The sequence below is a fragment of the Xenopus laevis genome, chromosome 5L, assembly GCF_017654675.1.
Source record: "Xenopus laevis strain J_2021 chromosome 5L, Xenopus_laevis_v10.1, whole genome shotgun sequence".
Taxonomy (NCBI): domain Eukaryota; kingdom Metazoa; phylum Chordata; class Amphibia; order Anura; family Pipidae; genus Xenopus; species Xenopus laevis.
In genome coordinates, this window is record NC_054379.1 from 73,514,904 (window position 1) to 73,532,117 (window position 17,214).

Here is a 17,214-nt window from a genome sequence, read left to right on the forward strand (position 1 = left end):
AGCGATGGGGAAAACACCCCAGAGATATATGGGGATATAACCAGGTGAATCATTATCATATTCGCTCGGATACCAAAACTGGGAGAGAACACTGACTCGTTGGGAACAATTAATAGAGGAAGATCCAGAAATAAGTAAACCACTGTCAAAACTCTATAGGATGATTTTAAATAGTGAACAATTTAAAATTCCTACGTTTTGTTCGCAATGGGAAAAGGAACTGGGCATTAGTCTCTCAGACCAAGGGTGGGCAGATATATTTAAGTAAGGGGACAAGATGTCGAGGGCCTCTAAGACAAAAGAGACAATATTCAAATTGGTAACTAGTTGGCATTATACACCAGTAAGGAACTTTTCACTTTTTTTTTAAAAAAAAATTTTTTGTCTGGTGTACCTTAGGGCACCTAAACCTTGACTCTCCGTTTGGAAATGTGCTAGGTAGCAACATTAAAGCCAAGTGATTTAAGTTTGCATGGTAAAAACCATACTTTAGGAGCTTGGTAAATCTTGCCACTGATGTCGAATTGCCAACAAAAAGCACTTCAACCAGCTTTATACTCATAAACACACATGTATATTTAAAAAAAGAGAACCTAGAGAAAAAAATAACTGATATAAGCAAGAGAACTGAAAAATGTTTAACATGGAAAATCAGATTGCAAATGTTTACAGAGTGAAATATAATAAAAAAAAAATAAAGTTCTAATGGTATCAGTCCATTAGTCATTGACTAAAAGCAGGCAAGATTTTTTTTAATATGCTAAGGAATAGCAAACAGAATAGGGTTAAACAGAAATGAAAACAGGATCTCTTTAATCAGATAAGAGGCACAATAGTAACCCTAGACTTTTTGTGACACACCAGTTGGCAGGTACATTGGTTGAGAACCGTTGGCCTCCATCCCTCCTCCCCGTGGGACAGTCTCCAAACCCTTGTGCTTTATTGGCCTCCTGAGAAAATCCCTGAACATGCTGAAATTTTTAAATGTAGGACCAGCTGTCTAAAGTAAAAGCAGCTTAAGTGAACAGGCAGATGGCAGTATAGGTGCCCACGCAATATGTCATATACCTGTCGTGTTGTCGCTTACTCAACAGCTGTTCCATGTAAAGTAAGTGATCTGATTATCCTTTAGCCAAGAAGTATACATTCAGCACATTTTGGGTGTGTCCAACCTAAGAAACACTAAATCCCTAAAGGCAATTGGGTGTGGAGATTAAAAAAAAACTTTTTATCAAGTGCCCCATCAGAGGAGCCTCTTATGATTGCGTCTTTTCCTTATTGTCTGTTTTCTCTCTGTTCTGGTCTTTCATTACTGGTTATCACGTCTATTCCAGCCATGAATGAAATGTAACATGTTAAATGACTGATGCCCATTAAAGCTTCCTGAAAAACCATGGTCTTTATTCTGAAAAGTGCTCAAAAGAAAAAGGATTGTGTGCTCTTTGAATCCTAGCCTGCTGAACGACTGCCAAATGCAGCCTGTTCAATTCAAAGGGCTAAGTGAATAAATGAGAATAACATCCTTGGGGACTTTCTGGATCAGTTTACTCTGAAAATGCTCAGCTTGACAAAGGGTCAGAGTCACAAGGTAAATGAAAATGGCTAGGAGGGGACTTTGATGCTTGAGACACTGTAACAGTAGAGGACATGAAAGAATGGTTCATGTGTTTTTTTCTGTTAAGAAAAAGATGGAGAGAAAAGAAAATCTTAAATAGAATGCAACCTGAAGCAAAATGGCCAAGCTCTATAATAAAAAAAGCTGTCACTGGTCTAAATGCTCACAAAATACATAAAAACTGAAGATCGTAATATAGCTATTACCAATCTCTTTAAATATACATTATTGCTTTACTAAACAATGTCTATACATTACTAACAAAATTTTGTTATTATACATATGTTTACTCCCTATAATGTGTGGAATGACATCAAAAGTACACTGTCTACTTACCAACAACAAATGGGATTTGTTGAATGAAATGTTGAGACATTATAGGGGTTATTTATCAAAATCCAAATTTATTTGATTTTTTTAAAATGAAAAATTCCAACCAAGCTAGAATCCACAATTTGATCTTATTTATTATTAAAAAACACTATTTAATCGGATTGGGGAAAAATCGATAAAATCAAGCAAAAACCCAAATCATTAAATTTTTTGCAGAATAGCTAAATTTTTTTGGGCTTTTTCCCGAAAAGCCAGATTTTTAAAGCCAAAAAAAGCAGGCTAATTCCAGCACAGACCACAGAAACTTCCAGATAGGATAGGGACCTCTCCCATTGACTTATAAAACCATGGTCTTTATTCTGAAAAGCCATGAACAGGCTTTGTGTGCTCTGGTTGAAACCTTAAACTTGTGAAGGCAAAGCGAGTGTGGGAGCTGCTTAGCGAGTGTTGCATGTTATTGAAGTGTTGCATGTGAATTCAGTGTTAAGCAGCGTTAAAAACCTTAAGGCGTTTAAAAGCAAAAAGGCGTTTGTGAGGAATTACATTTGGGAGACTTGTAAGTACCCAGTGTAAATATTAGTGGGTTTGCTGGTATTACTCAGTGTGTGTCTTGTCACATGTATGTGGTGTTGGAGCAGCAGTTCCATGCAGTATTTACATGCGAGAGATGTCGGTGGGTTTTCATCTTGGAATCTGAGCTGCAGACTCTAAGGGGTGAACTTGCAGCACTGAGAGCATCGGCAAACGAGGGAAATGACAGGAGGCTTGCAGAGCAACCATTGGCAGGGGCTAGTGGAGTGGGGGGAGGAGAAGGGGCAGTGGAGGCTAATGAGGGAGGAAGGTTTGTGACAGTCAAGAGGGGAAGTAGGGGACAGAAGAGTAGGGGGGCTGGTCCACAGTTTGTCCAAAACAGCAAATTCGCCGTTTTGGCTGAAGATGCTGGGGAGGAAAACTCTGAACTGGCGTGTATGGAGCAGGCTGACTCTCGGAGCACCCCGGGAGGCAGTGGCTCTAATACGGGTGGTGGGGGGAGTGCAAGGAAGGAAAGGCAGGTTCTAGTTATAGGGGATTCAATTATTAGAAAGGTGGATAGGGTAATCTTTTGCAAGGCCCCTACATGCCGAACAGTCTGCTGCTTGCCTGGTGCTAGGGTTCAGCATGTGGTGGAACGAGTGGACAGATTATTGGGAGGGGCTGGGGAGGACCCAGCGGTCTTGGTACACATAGGTACCAATGACAAAGTTAGAGGAGGTGGTGAAGTCCTCAAAAATGATTTTAAAAAACTAGGTGCAAAGCTGAGGGCGAGGACTTCCAAGGTAATTTTCTCAGAGATATTACCTGAGCCACGAGCAATGCTAAGGAGACAGCGGGAGCGTAGGGAGATTAATGCGTGGCTGAAAGATTGGTGTAGGGAGGAGGGTTTTGGGTTTTTGGAGAACTGGGCTGATTTTTCAGTCGGCTACAGGCTCTTTGCTAGGGATGGGCTGCACCTCAATGATGATGGGGCAGCTGTTTTGGGAGAGAAGATGGCTAGAGGGTTGGAGGAGATTTTAAACTAGGTGTGGGGGGGGAGGGTTCAGTAAAAGATTCAGTGGAAGACAGGTTAGTTGAGATAGTGGGCAAAGAAAGGGAAAATGGGGGAGGAGATTTGGCTGGGGATACTGTTAAGGATAGGGAGGACCACATGTCATATGTTCAATATGGTACCAGTATTAAATGTATGTTTACAAATGCAAGAAGTCTGACTGGTAAAATGGGAGAGCTGGAGCTGCTGGTGTTGGAAGGAAAATATGATGTGATTGGTGTGGCCGAAACATGGCTGAATGAGTCGCATGACTGGGCAGTAAATATCCGTGGCTATACTTTGTTTCGGAGGGATAGAGGCAATAGAAAAGGAGGAGGGGTATGTCTGTATGTTAGGCAGGATTTAAAAGCTCATATAAAGGAGGAGGTCATGTTAGAAAATGAGGGGGCAGAAGTCGTATGGGTGGAGTTCTTCACCAATTGTAAAGAATCCAGCAAATTAATTGTAGGAGTATGCTATAGACCCCCTAATGTAAGTGAGGAGGAAGAGACAAAGCTCCTAATGCAAATAGAAAAGGCTGCTAGTTTAGGTAAAGTAATGATAATGGGGGGTTTTAATTACCCAGATATTGACTGGAGCAACGGTACTGCTAGATCAGTTAATGGGAACAAGTTTATAAACTTATTGCACGACAATTTTTTAGCACAGGTTGTTGAGGAGCCAACCAGAAAAAATGCTATTCTTGATTTAGTGATCTCAAATGACCCAGAACTTATAGCAAATGTGCAAGTCATTGAACCCCTGGGTAATAGTGACCATAATGTTATATCTTTTAATGTCTGGTGCAAAAAACAAAAATATACTGGGGCAACAAAAACCATGAATTTTGGAAAAGCTAATTTTAGTGCCTTGAGGGCTGCCCTACAGAGCATTGATTGGGGCATTAGGTTTTCAGCTAAAAACACAGAACAGAAATGGTTGTCCTTTAAAATGATATTAAATCATTACTGTTCTCAATTTATTCCCTTAAGGACTAAACGTAGAAGCTCTAAGAATCATCCTGTGTGGCTTAATACAGAAGTAAAGAAGTTAATGGGAAAGAAGAGAAAGGCATTTAAAAACTACACATCTGTAGGGACAGAAGCTGCATTTAATGAATATAAACACTGTAATAAATGTTGTAAATCAGCAATCCGGAAGGCTAAGAAAAGAAATGAAGAGTTAATTGCGGTGGAGGTGAAAACTAACCCTAAAAAGTTTTTTAAATATAGTAAAAAGATGCAGGTTGAGAGTGTTGCTCCATTAAATAATGGTACCAGTATGGTTGTAACAGATACAGAAAAGGCAAATGTGTTAAATCAGTTATTTTCTTCAGTGTTTACAATAGAGGAGTCTGGGTTCACAGGCTCACTTTATAACTGCACGAATGGTTCAGCTCCACATAGTTAGTGGCTGACTCAGGATATGATTCAAAAAGCTTTAATACAAATTAATGTAAACAAGGCTCCAGGGCCTGATGGCATACACCCCCGGGTTCTAAGAGAGCTTAGTTCAGTTTTAAACCAGCCCTTATTTCTGATTTTCTCAGATTCACTGTCATCTGGTATGGTGCCTATGGATTGGAGAAAAGCTGATGTTATTCCAATATTTAAAAAGGGATTACGATCTCAGCCTGGCAATTATAGGCCAGTAAACTTGACATCTGTGGTGGGCAAATTATTTGAAGGCTTGTTAAGGGATCACATTCAAAATTTTGTCCTAATGAATGACATTATGAGCAACAATCAGCATGGCTTTGTGAAGGATAGATCATGTCAGACGAATTTGATTGCATTTTATGATGTGGTAAGTAAGATTCTGGACAGTGGGGGGGCAGTAGATGTCATCTATTTGGATTTTGCCAAAGCGTTTGATACTGTGCCCCACAAACGACTGCTTTCTAAACTAAGGTCTGTTGGGCTTAATGAAGTCGTTTGCACGTGGATAGGAAACTGGCTACAGGATCGGGTACAGAGGGTGGTTGTTAATGGGACATTCTCTACTTGGAGTAAGGTTCTTAGTGGGGTCCCCCAGGGCTCAGTATTGGGTCCACTTTTATTTAACTTGTTCATTAATGACTTAGGGGAGGGTGTTGTAAGTAATGTATCTGTGTTTGCAGATGACACAAAACTATCCAGCCCAATTAATTCCATCCAGGATGTGGCATCCTTGCAACAGGATCTTGACAAACTGGCAATCTGGGCAGCTAAGTGGCAAATGAGATTCAATGTTGATAAATGTAAAGTCATGCACCTGGGATGTAAAAATATCCAAGCCACTTATACCCTTAATGGGACTGCACTAGGCAAATCCATTATGGAAAAGGACCTTGGAGTCCTTGTAGATGATAAACTTGGCTGTAGCAAGCAATGCCAGTCAGCAGCATCAAGGGCAAATAAGGTCTTGAGCTGTATTAAAAGGGGCATAGAGTCAAGGGAGGAGGGGGTCATTCTTCCACTGTATAGAGCACTGGTAAGGCCCCATCTAGAATATGCCGTACAGTTTTGGTCTCCATCACTCAAACAGGACATTATTGTATTAGAGAGGGTACAGAGAAGGGCAACTAAGCTGGTTAAAGGTATTGAAAATCTTAGCTATGTGGAAAGACTGGCCAAATTGGGTATGTTCACGCTGGAAAAGAGGCGCTTAAGGGGTGATATGATGACTATGTATAAATATATAAGGGGATCATATAATAATCTCTCTAATGCTTTATTTACCAGTAGATCTTTCCAGCTGACACGAGGTCACCCATTCCGATTAGAAGAAAAGAGGTTCCGCCTAAATATTCGGAAGGGGTTTTTTACAGTGAGAGCTGTGAAGATGTGGAATTCTCTCCCTGAATCAGTGGTACAGGCTGATACATTAGATAGCTTTAAGAAGGGGTTGGATAGCTTTTTAGCAAGTGAGGGAATACAGGGTTATGGGAAATAGCTCATAGTCCAAGTCCGATTGCCATTTTGGAGTCAGGAAGGAATTTTTCCCCCTCTAAGGCAAACTGGAGAGGCTTCAGATGGGTTTTTTGCCTTCCTCTGGATCAACTGGCAGATAGGTAGTTAATAAAAAAAAAAAAAAAAAGGTTGAACTCGATGGACATGTGTCTTTTTTCAACCTTACTTACTATGTTACTATGTTACTATATACAACCTCTTAGATGCCTGATTTTCGGATTCAGGCTTTTTACACCCTTGGGGTATAATAAATCTCGAAAATTTAAAGTTTTCCACTAAAAATTCAGATTTTCTAGTAAAACATTTTTTTTCAAGTTCTTAGCATACGGACTTTAATAAATAACCCCCTTAATGTGATGAAATATTTGTTCTGCCTATAGTATATTTCAGACAAAACAAAGCTGTGATCTCCTCACTAAAGCTGACTTCCTGCTTACTATTGGAAGGCCATATGCCCATATAAAATATATACCACATATAATAGTATATTGGAACATAGGAGCCAATTAACCTACCAGTACATTTTTGGTACGTGGAAGGAAACCAAACCCATAGAAAACCAGCAAAACACAAACCATATTAACTACTTGCAGACAATGCCCTAGTCCGAACTAAACTCAAGACCCAGAGTGGCAGCAATGATGTTCAACTTGATGTTGCAAGACAGAAATAAAGGATAATTAGTCAACTTCCTATAGTGCTAAATAACAGCATCATGTATCTCTGTCACTCACCAGTAAATTAAATATGTATTCACTGAAAGCAAAGACCATGTGAACAATTCCCACATTTATAATAGTTTCAGCTCTTTTCTAAATATGTTGGGCAACACTTTTCCCCCCTTTTATGAAATACTTTATGAAACATAATTTTCAGTCTAGAACTTATAGCTATGCAACTGCACTTTGGGCGCGTAAATACTTTACATAATACACTATAAACTATGGTGCATAAATAGTTTCATTTATGTCTCATTTTCCTCTATTAATAAACCCCTGTGTTCCACATGCTTTTATTTGAAAGCACAGCATTTACTGCTTAATGTATATAATAACAGACCAAATAAATAATTAGAACAAAATAGAACCCATTAACTCTTTTCGTGGTCACCTTTACATTTAATTCGATTTGATTAAAAAAATGGGGAAAAAAATGCCTGGCTGTGCCCAATGGAAATGTGAGAAGCCAACCATTTATGTTTTTCACACCAGGCTCAACATAAAACCTTTAAAGGTTAACCTAAAGTACCAAAATATACCTGCTTGGAATGAGATACATATTTCATCCCATGTGACCCACATTGGAAAATGCTGCAGAAGCCAAGCTCATTTGTCATTGCAGTGCACATAGCTGAGGCAGCCATATTTAATAAGCAACAAAACCTATTTCTCAATGTTGTTTGTAAATTCTTGTAATATTTTATTCTAAGCTGTTTCCCAGACAGTGCTATTGATTTATGTCATTATTCTTGTTGCAGATACTGGTGTCTCTGCAATTTAATACCCAACTGCAGCTCATTTTTTTGTGCAGAAAGTTAGGGGAGATTATGAGGTGACTGAATGGCAATTTACAATATGAAGCATTGGAAAAGGAATGGTATATTTTTAGTAGTTTTAGCCAAATGAAGGTCAAATGTAATAGTTCCCAATGCTCATTGAATTATTTATTAATATTTGTCCTAATATTAAAATAGGAATTTAATGTGTGCTTCAAGTTTATATAACTAAGGCATCAAAAACATTACAAATAACTAACTACTAAAAATAAGAAAGCAAAATTGCCCAAATATTAATAAGATTACATTTGGTGCCATGTCATTTTGGAATAATCAGGGCACTAAACATTATTGAAATTTATATAAACTCCAAAACAATTCACTTTTGAGTTTGATGTCACAGGCCCCCCATTTACTACCATTCCATTCTAACTTCTAGCATGATTAGAAATAATTTTGTCCAAGTGATACACAATCATCATCTCTTCCAATCAGTGTTCATCAGCTTTGCCCTAATGTAACCTGAAACCCCTTTTTATAAACTCAATGAAGCTTACAGCCTTAAATGACATTGGAGCATGTTATAATGATATACACCCTATGTTTGCTGACCAATACTGTAGAAAACATTATTAAATTATGGAATAAAACTAGTTTATAAAATGATACATTAATTGTTGCACATATATATGTGAATTTTTTGTATAAAACTTTTCAGTGCTTTAAGTTTATATTTGCGATTTTGATGTTGCAGAACTACAAATTACTAATTCAGTGTGTTGCATAACCTAAAATCAATAAAAGACCAGTATATATGGGTTCTTTGAAAGTGAATTGTGCCTGTTTTAATTAAAAGTGTTTATATAGTTTGTTATTTTTGTGTAAAACAGAACCCATACTGCATGAACTCTGTTTACAATAACTCCCTCCCATTCTGTAAAAATACTGTATGTAATCCTGCTCTGAGTGTATTACACACAGCACTCTTCCTTAATTAACAGAAGGCCTCACATTTTTCTTCTTGTTCTAGAATTTTACACTGTTGTGCCCAACCTGGATAAACATCGTTTGTAATATAAATATATCTACAGTCTCCAAACCAGTATAACTACATAGGAGCTCCAATGTAATAAGAATATGAAATGGCAATCCACACTACTTTAATAATGGCAATGGATTGCAACTGTTTTAGCACAAGTTTGTTGTGGCATTTGACATAATCCACTGTGGGAACTCTAGAATTACTGACATGCTAAAACTATGCAGAAATCCAATGATTGTGTTTGGGCACAAGTACCTTTAATAAACAGTGTCAATATGCACAAACTGGCACATTTAATGTACCCCCACTTGCACACTTGTGATCATAAATGGGGCTTTATAGATTTTGCTATTTTGTATTTGCTATTTTATATTTTGTATAAAGAGAAAGCACTAGAGATCAGGTTGGTTCCCTATCAGTGTTATTTCATATCTTTATTGTAATAGATTGACCGAGCTTTGAATGTTGATTTTTAACAATTTTGCATGAATCTTGCAAAATCTCCATGTGTATAATTATGAATTTGCTTTCAAGATTACAAAAACACGAGAACTGCTGTACAGTGCACCACACCTGTCAATGATACAGAAAAAATAATAACATTTTTCCAATTGTTTGGTCTATATGATCATTAGTGTTTATTGGTGCAACAATTAGTCCACAACTAACAGAACTGATTCATCATGGATGAATCAAACTATTGTTATTGACCTTGGTTTATTCTACTGTAATGTACTGTATCCCAAACCCAGAACACTCTCCTGCCTATAACAGCCGTCTTGCACTTCGGGGGGAGTCCTCCGCTACTTGGATGCTGCCAGGCCTTAACGTGAGAGGACCAAGGAGAGAGTTCTGGGTAGGCAAAGGAACTGAATGTGTACAGAAGGGATGGGGAGCAGGTAGCATAGTCGTGGAACAAGCAGGGTCAATTCCAAAGAGTGCAGTACCAAATCAGGAAGCAGAAGCTTAGCCGAGGTCACAGGCTATAGTCAACTCTAAACAGTAGCGTGGTACAAAATCAGCACACCCAGGAACTATGTTGGGCAAAGAATAATTGGCTACGGGCCCTTTAAATATTTGAATTTCGCATCGAGCATGATGACATCAGGTGCAGCATTTGCGCCATAACCCGGAAGAAGTGCAAACAATCGTCTATTGTGCTTTGGCCCACAAAAGAGGACTGTTTATTTTTTTTACATTTTACAAATAGTAACTGTCATTAACAATTCAATTCACACCTTTGCCTCACATATGGGCAATTTTAATAAATGGCTACCACCCCCTCAGTCTCATACTAACAACATGGCTTATTACCTGAATCAGTAAATAAGAGTAACGTTTTTATAAAGGAATTATATATGATTATGGTTTCATGGCATGAAATTAAACCCCATTCTTCCACTAACCCTAACATGATTTGCATTGCTACTTCTCAGTTCTGGAGTTTTGGTATTCACATTCATCTGCTGTTTTAATTATGCCACTAGTTGCTTTAGATTTATTAACCAACATAATAATTAATTTATACTTTAAGCTACACCAGTGTGCTCTGTGTCTTCCTTCTGTTTTCTCTTCTTTGGTGGTCACTCAAAATTGTGACCCAATGCTAATGTGCAACATGCTCTTGCCTTTCTGAGAGGTTCCAATAAACATTACTGGTGACCTTTCCCAAGAGTACAAGTAAATGCTTTCTCTGGGCCAGCTAAAGAAATTAGGACATTGTTCTTCCATGGATTTGCTCCCAGGAATGCTTGCTGGCATAGTGCTTGGAATAAATCATCTATAGAAGCAAAGAACTTGGGTAGCCGACAAGCTTGGTTAAGCCCAAAAAGGAAATTTGATAAGGAAATCCGAGTCTTTGTTGATTATTGTGTAGTGATTAGACTTTTGAATGCTGGGATTATTGCACAGTATAAAGTTGAAGCTGCTTTCTGTGGACAGATACTTCTTATTTTACCAACAAGAATGTTCTGCTTGTTTATATTTTGAGTTAAAAACTTGCACACTTTAGCAGTGATACAAAGCTAATTGGCAATATATGATTCCGCTCTTGATTCTAAAAGAAAAACAAAATACTGAAATTATGAGAGCTGTCAAAACAAAGTTATTTTCCCACAATAGCCTGTCAAAGCTGCTCCTATTCTATTTCCTGAACATTTGATTTGAAAGATTGTTATATTTTTAGCAACAACAGGGCAATTATTCTTTAGGAAGCAAGGGGTATATTTATAAAGATGTATGTATAAATGTCACAAAAGTATTTGATTAAATTATATTTCACTACTCTATATTACATTTTTCACTGATACCATGGGGTATATTCATCAAAGAGTGAAGTTAATAGTGAAGTTCCGCCACTAGAGTGAAATTCCGCCACTTTCCATTCATTTCTATGGGATTTTTAAAGGCGTATTTATCAAAGGGTGACCTTTCACTTTGATAAATATGCCTTTCAAAATCCCATAGAAATGAATTGTGAGCTGCGGAATTTCACTCTAGTGGCGGAACTTCACTCTTTGATAAATTTACAATCTAGCAATTATTATTACTGTAAAAGCCATCTACATGCTTTTAATAGAAGAGGTAAATTGCACAGCCGAAATAGCTTTAGCTCATTAAATAAGAAATACTCTTCTGCAAAGTAGAGTTTGTCTAAAAAAATATAGAATGTGAATTCTAAAAACCAAATTGACATTGCTACAGTGTATCACAACCCATTCACCATGTTCTGGCTAATCAAAACGGTTTGATCCATATATGGATGGCTTGTGACTGGTCTTCTTTTACTACATGTTTTAGTACTTTGTATAAATATATATACATTATATGGTTAAAAGAATTTGCACACCCGTCCAACATTTCATTCATATGAAGTTGGTCTTCCCTTTGTTGGTATACAAGCCTCTACTCCACAAGATTTTCAAACATTGTTGGCTTGATTTGAGTTAATTTCCCTTACCACTACCATACACACCTTCACATTTCACTTACACATGTATACACACTATTGTGCAACTGCACATATCACTCTACTTTGTTTTTAATTACAACACCTGACTTCTACTTTTCTAAAATGGGCGTTGGTTAAGGCAGTCTCTCCCTCTTAAAAGCCGCTTAGCAGTTGGCGGGGGAGTATTTAGCACAGAGTTTGAAACCAAAGCACTGGAGATGTTTACATGAAGAATTGTTACTACACAGAGAGGTAATGTTCCTTTTTTACTATGACTAAAGATAAATAAGTTAGGGACCACCATGTGGGGTTTTACCTTGACGTGGTATGGTGGCTTATCAATATTATGATCATAACTTTGTAACAAAAAAACCCTGTTTCAAAATTACATGCACTTGCATATTTACTTGAATCATTTAGACAGGGCTTTAAACTTTTTGAAATTGGCCTTAGGTGTGCATCCACAATCTCCCCTAGCCTTGATTTGAGTTAATGCCTCAGCCAGGTGTTCAGTTGGTTGAAGTTTTCATACTCCATCTCAGCAAACAGCGTCACTATAGGGGAAGCAGACTCTGCATGGGAGAGGGGACATGTCTGCTTCCTCTGTAGGGAAGGCCCACAGGGTGAAAGTTAGAACTGGCCATTTGATAAATCCCATTATAGAGAGTGGCAGAATTTAACTGTGGTGATTCTTTGAAAAACCTGCCCCAAAGAAGCAAAAAATGTTAATTTGAAAATAAAAAAAACATTATTGGATTTGTGATTTTAATAACCTTCTAATACAATGTATGATTTACCACAGGGCAAATACTGAATAATTTCTGAAAAAGCCTGATTGAAAGGATGTATTTATGTAATAAGCTGAGGCACTTAATTTCCAGGAAAACTTGAAAATGCTTTGTGCCACACACAATTAATGCTCCTACATAAATGTTTCCATAAAAATTTCCGTTAATAAAAGTTTATCACATAAAATAATTTTTTTTTCCAATAATAATGGTTAAAATGTGTGTTATAACTTCAAGGAGATTCATTATGAGTTCTTGCATTATTCTTAGGGAGGTTAAAAATAGGCCAAAGAAAGAGTTGTATACCTATGTGGTATGGGCATTTGGAAGACAGAGCTGAAATTAATCATGTCTGAATCCAGAAAAAGTGTAGACTCTCTCAGCAGAGAGATGATTGTAATAATGGTAGATTTCCTGAATGTTTGACTAGAAAATTCTGCTTTGATTAAAGCCAAGAAGGATACCAGAATGGCTTTGACTGTTCAGTTCCTAAAATTCATGTGAGGTCTGTAAATGACAAGCTCAATTCTAACATGCTGTGTTTTACACTCAACAGCCTATAGCGGAGGAGAAAGATAATTAAACCTGCTTTGCAGTGTAATACTTTAAGATGGTTTCCAGAGAAATATGCCAAATCCTTTAGGGCAAGGCAGGGAGGTAGCCATGTCATTACAAGTGTGCTTTTACTTTTCCAACAGCAATATTTTGCTTTTTAAGCACAAAGCTAAATTACAGAATAGAACAGGAAACATGATGTATTGTTTTAAAATCAAAATATTTATTGTTTTAAATTGATTTAAGCCTTACTTTTAAATAAGTTATGTATTTTGTCAAACAGATTATACAAATGCAGTACATATAGATTCCATGATCAATACATGTAGCCAAGTACGTTAGCACAAGTAAACTTACAATTTGCTCAACTACAAGGATCGGATGGGGTTCCACTCCCCAAAAATCAGAAAGATGAAATTTTACTTACTGTCATTTCTTTTTCCTTGAAGTCCATACAGCAGCACATATGGGTTAATATCCTCTTACTTCTAATAGGACAGACAAGAGCCAATTAAACAATTAAGTGCCTATAAGTTCACTCCCTCATCCCCCTTAGATTGTGTTTTATTAGGGTGGGAATCGCTGCTGATGTATGGACTTCAAAGAAAAATAAATTAGGTGCAGTGCTCGATTCAGAAGGGAAGGCAGAAAGGACTGAGCAGTGGTGAGCGCAACTATACAGGATAGCAAGGAGCAAATTTTTGGGTAGCTTTAATAAAAGAGGTTTAATGCACAACTGACTGTGGAGAAATTGCAGGACTGCAAATGTTTTTGTGGATGTAAATGAGCCATTATATTTTGCACCTTCCCATCGGTTAATGCATATGGCTAAAACGTAGAGAAAAAAAATATAACTTTTATTCCCAATGGTTAAAATCTCAAACTATCAAAAGTAATAACATATCACAATGGAAATGACATAAAACCTGGGAACCAGTCAGTCAGTAATCTCAAGGTGATAATTCAATCGCTGAATTAAATTAATGCATATGGAGCTACTTTATGTTAGATGTTTTGCAGTGCAAAATGTGCAAAATGTGCACTCTAGTGTGCTTAAACCCTACCACCCTACAAAAACACAGTTATGCCATTTAAATGCAAAAATAAATAAAGTAGTGGTGCTGTTTTGCATGACCCGAGCAAGGGCAAATTCCCATTCTGTTCTCTCTCTGTTAACTCAAAATATTTATGAATGAAACACCCGACACCATTTTATTTCGAATGGAAATAAATTCTTGGCCACAGCTTTATTGAACATACACAGATAAAACTGTTTGAACAAATTGAACAATACATGACAATCATATGACATGCACAAATTAATTCATAAAACATTTATCAGAACATTTTAACTGACCTGTTCCCTGAGTCCCTGGCAATGTAACCCAGAAATTGCACATTTAACTGTACCGGCCACCATCCAATCTATTTTTCCCAGTATGGTGAGTACGCAAGTCTTCGTGCCAAACTCCCTTAACAAAACCACCTCCCAGAGACCCCCTTGCTCTTAGAGAGGACTTTTACCACCAACTCCCATGATATGACCATCCTGAGTATCTTAAATTTTTTCACCACTCACCTTCCTTGCCAGGGACCCGCCAAGGTATACGAGCTTGACCCCTCAAGCTCGAATACTCCTCCACACCCGTAAGGCCACTTCCAGCCCTTCCCGCAGGCCAAAATTAAATACATCCATTCCCACATCCGTTAGATGTGTCCCATCTCTATGGCCGTATTCAACACCCCCTTCCAGCAACCTATGCCGCACTGCTATGCCTCCTTGTTGCCTCACAAATTTTGACATGGCCATGTTTACCTTTACCCGGACCCTCTCGATTGCCTTGTGTGATCTTTCGTATCTCCAATACCTTCTAGGTACCATTTGTGACCAAACAATGAGCACCTTTGGAGCCCTCACCCATAACCACAACAAATCCCTTTTCATTGACTGTATCAATTCCTTCATGGGAACTGACCCTAGATCATTACCTCCCAAATGTAATACAATAACATCGGGCGCACTCCCCAGTTCTTGAAGTTCCTCCACCTTCGGGACAAGCTGACTCCATAACATACCAGCAAACCTCCACCTCCTGACTTGGCATCCCTAAGTATTTTCCCCCAGGACGTAAGGAAGCTCTTTTTTCTGCACGGGCCATGTAAGAATGCCCCAACAGCCAAACGATACACCGCCGTCCACCTGGAATGAATAAACTGAACATAACATAAACCCAAAAACAACAAGTTACCCACCATGCATTACTGTTGGTACTCCAGACTCATTGGGGCCTAATGTATGACTTGAACCTGTTGGATTCCCACCTTCCAATTCGTTTAATTGTGGCCTCACCCAAACCGCAACGTGCTGCTTCTGTGGCGGCCCCAATCCTGAAGGAATGTGAAGTGTAATCCTCTCCGTGTAGCCCCAGGCCTTCCAAACATTTCCGAAAAATGGCTGTGAACTGAAACTTAGACAGTACTGAATCATCTTCATGCACTAATAATGACCTCCTCGACGACCCACGGACTTCCAAAAAACTACGGCAACATTGCACCGGACAAGTATTACAGTTTTTTATCTCATACAAGTGAATAGATAAACCTTTTTTCAACTGGTCCGTTTTAGAACCAAATATGGTTATGTGTAAGCTGTCTTCAAGCAACTCCACAAACTCCATTTGTATTCCCCCTTCACTTTTCTTTGATGCACTTACAACCTCACCTATCCTAAACGCCCCATAAAAAGCTAAAGAAAAAGCCAACTTGAATAGCTTAACTTCATAGCTCGACTTCCCGACCAAAAACAACTGCTCCGACAAGCCCTTAAGAATCGTGAAAGTGACTGGCTTTCTCTTGTCCTTTTGAACCCCCTTTCTTCGCAGACCCTTAATTGCCTGCCGCACAATAAAACACTTTGTAATATCCGTCCTTCCCCGTAGTTTAAATAAAAACGATAAGGCCGCTAACGCCCTGTTAACTTTAGCAAAAGAACAATCCTCCCCCAAATTGACCAAGAACCATAACAATAAATCAACTTTTTCTGTATCCTCCAAAGGTCCCTGTACATACCTTTCCAAATCCACCCATTGGTTCCATACCCTGTTATAAGAGTCCCAAGTACTTGGCGCTAAAGAGTTCCTCACCCACCTGGCCAACTTCCCAATGGAATTCTCCATAGTTCTTCCAAAAAGAACGAGGGGTTCTGCTGTGCCCCTGGAGCCAGCTGCCAAAAACGATCCATCTGTAATCGAGAGAGGGCATCGGCAATTTCATTATTTTCTCCTGGCACATGACGAGCCCTAAACCATATATTGTGCCCCAAGCATGTTTGCACTAAGTACCGCAAAAGGTTAATCACTGGTAGTGAATTGGCTGTGATATTATTAATTGCCATGACAACCGCCATATTGTCTGAATAAAAAATCACTTTCTTATTCGCCAAACTCACACCCCAAGTCTCCACCGCAACCACAATTGGGAATAATTCCAAACAAGCCAAGTTCTCTGTCAAACCTGCTTCTATCCGATCCTGAGGCCATTGTCCGACACACCATTGACCCTTGAAAAAAGCTCCAAAGCCAATTGCCCCGGAGGCATCCGTGTAAAGCTCCAGATCCTCATTGGATTGAGCTTCCTCAAGCCACAACGAGCAACCATTAAACTCTGCCAGGAATTTTTTCCAGACTCTCAAATCTGCCCTGTGATCCCTGTTGAGCCGTATAAAGTGATGCGGCTGCTGAACTCCTGCTGTTGCTAAAGCCAGCCTACGACTAAACACTCTCCCCATTGGAATAATCCTGCATGCAAAATTAAGTTTTCCCAACAAAGACTGAAGCTGTCTCAACGTCACTTTCTTCGCCTGCAGCATGTACACCACCAAATTTAACAAATCAACCACCTTTTCTCTAGGTAATCTACATT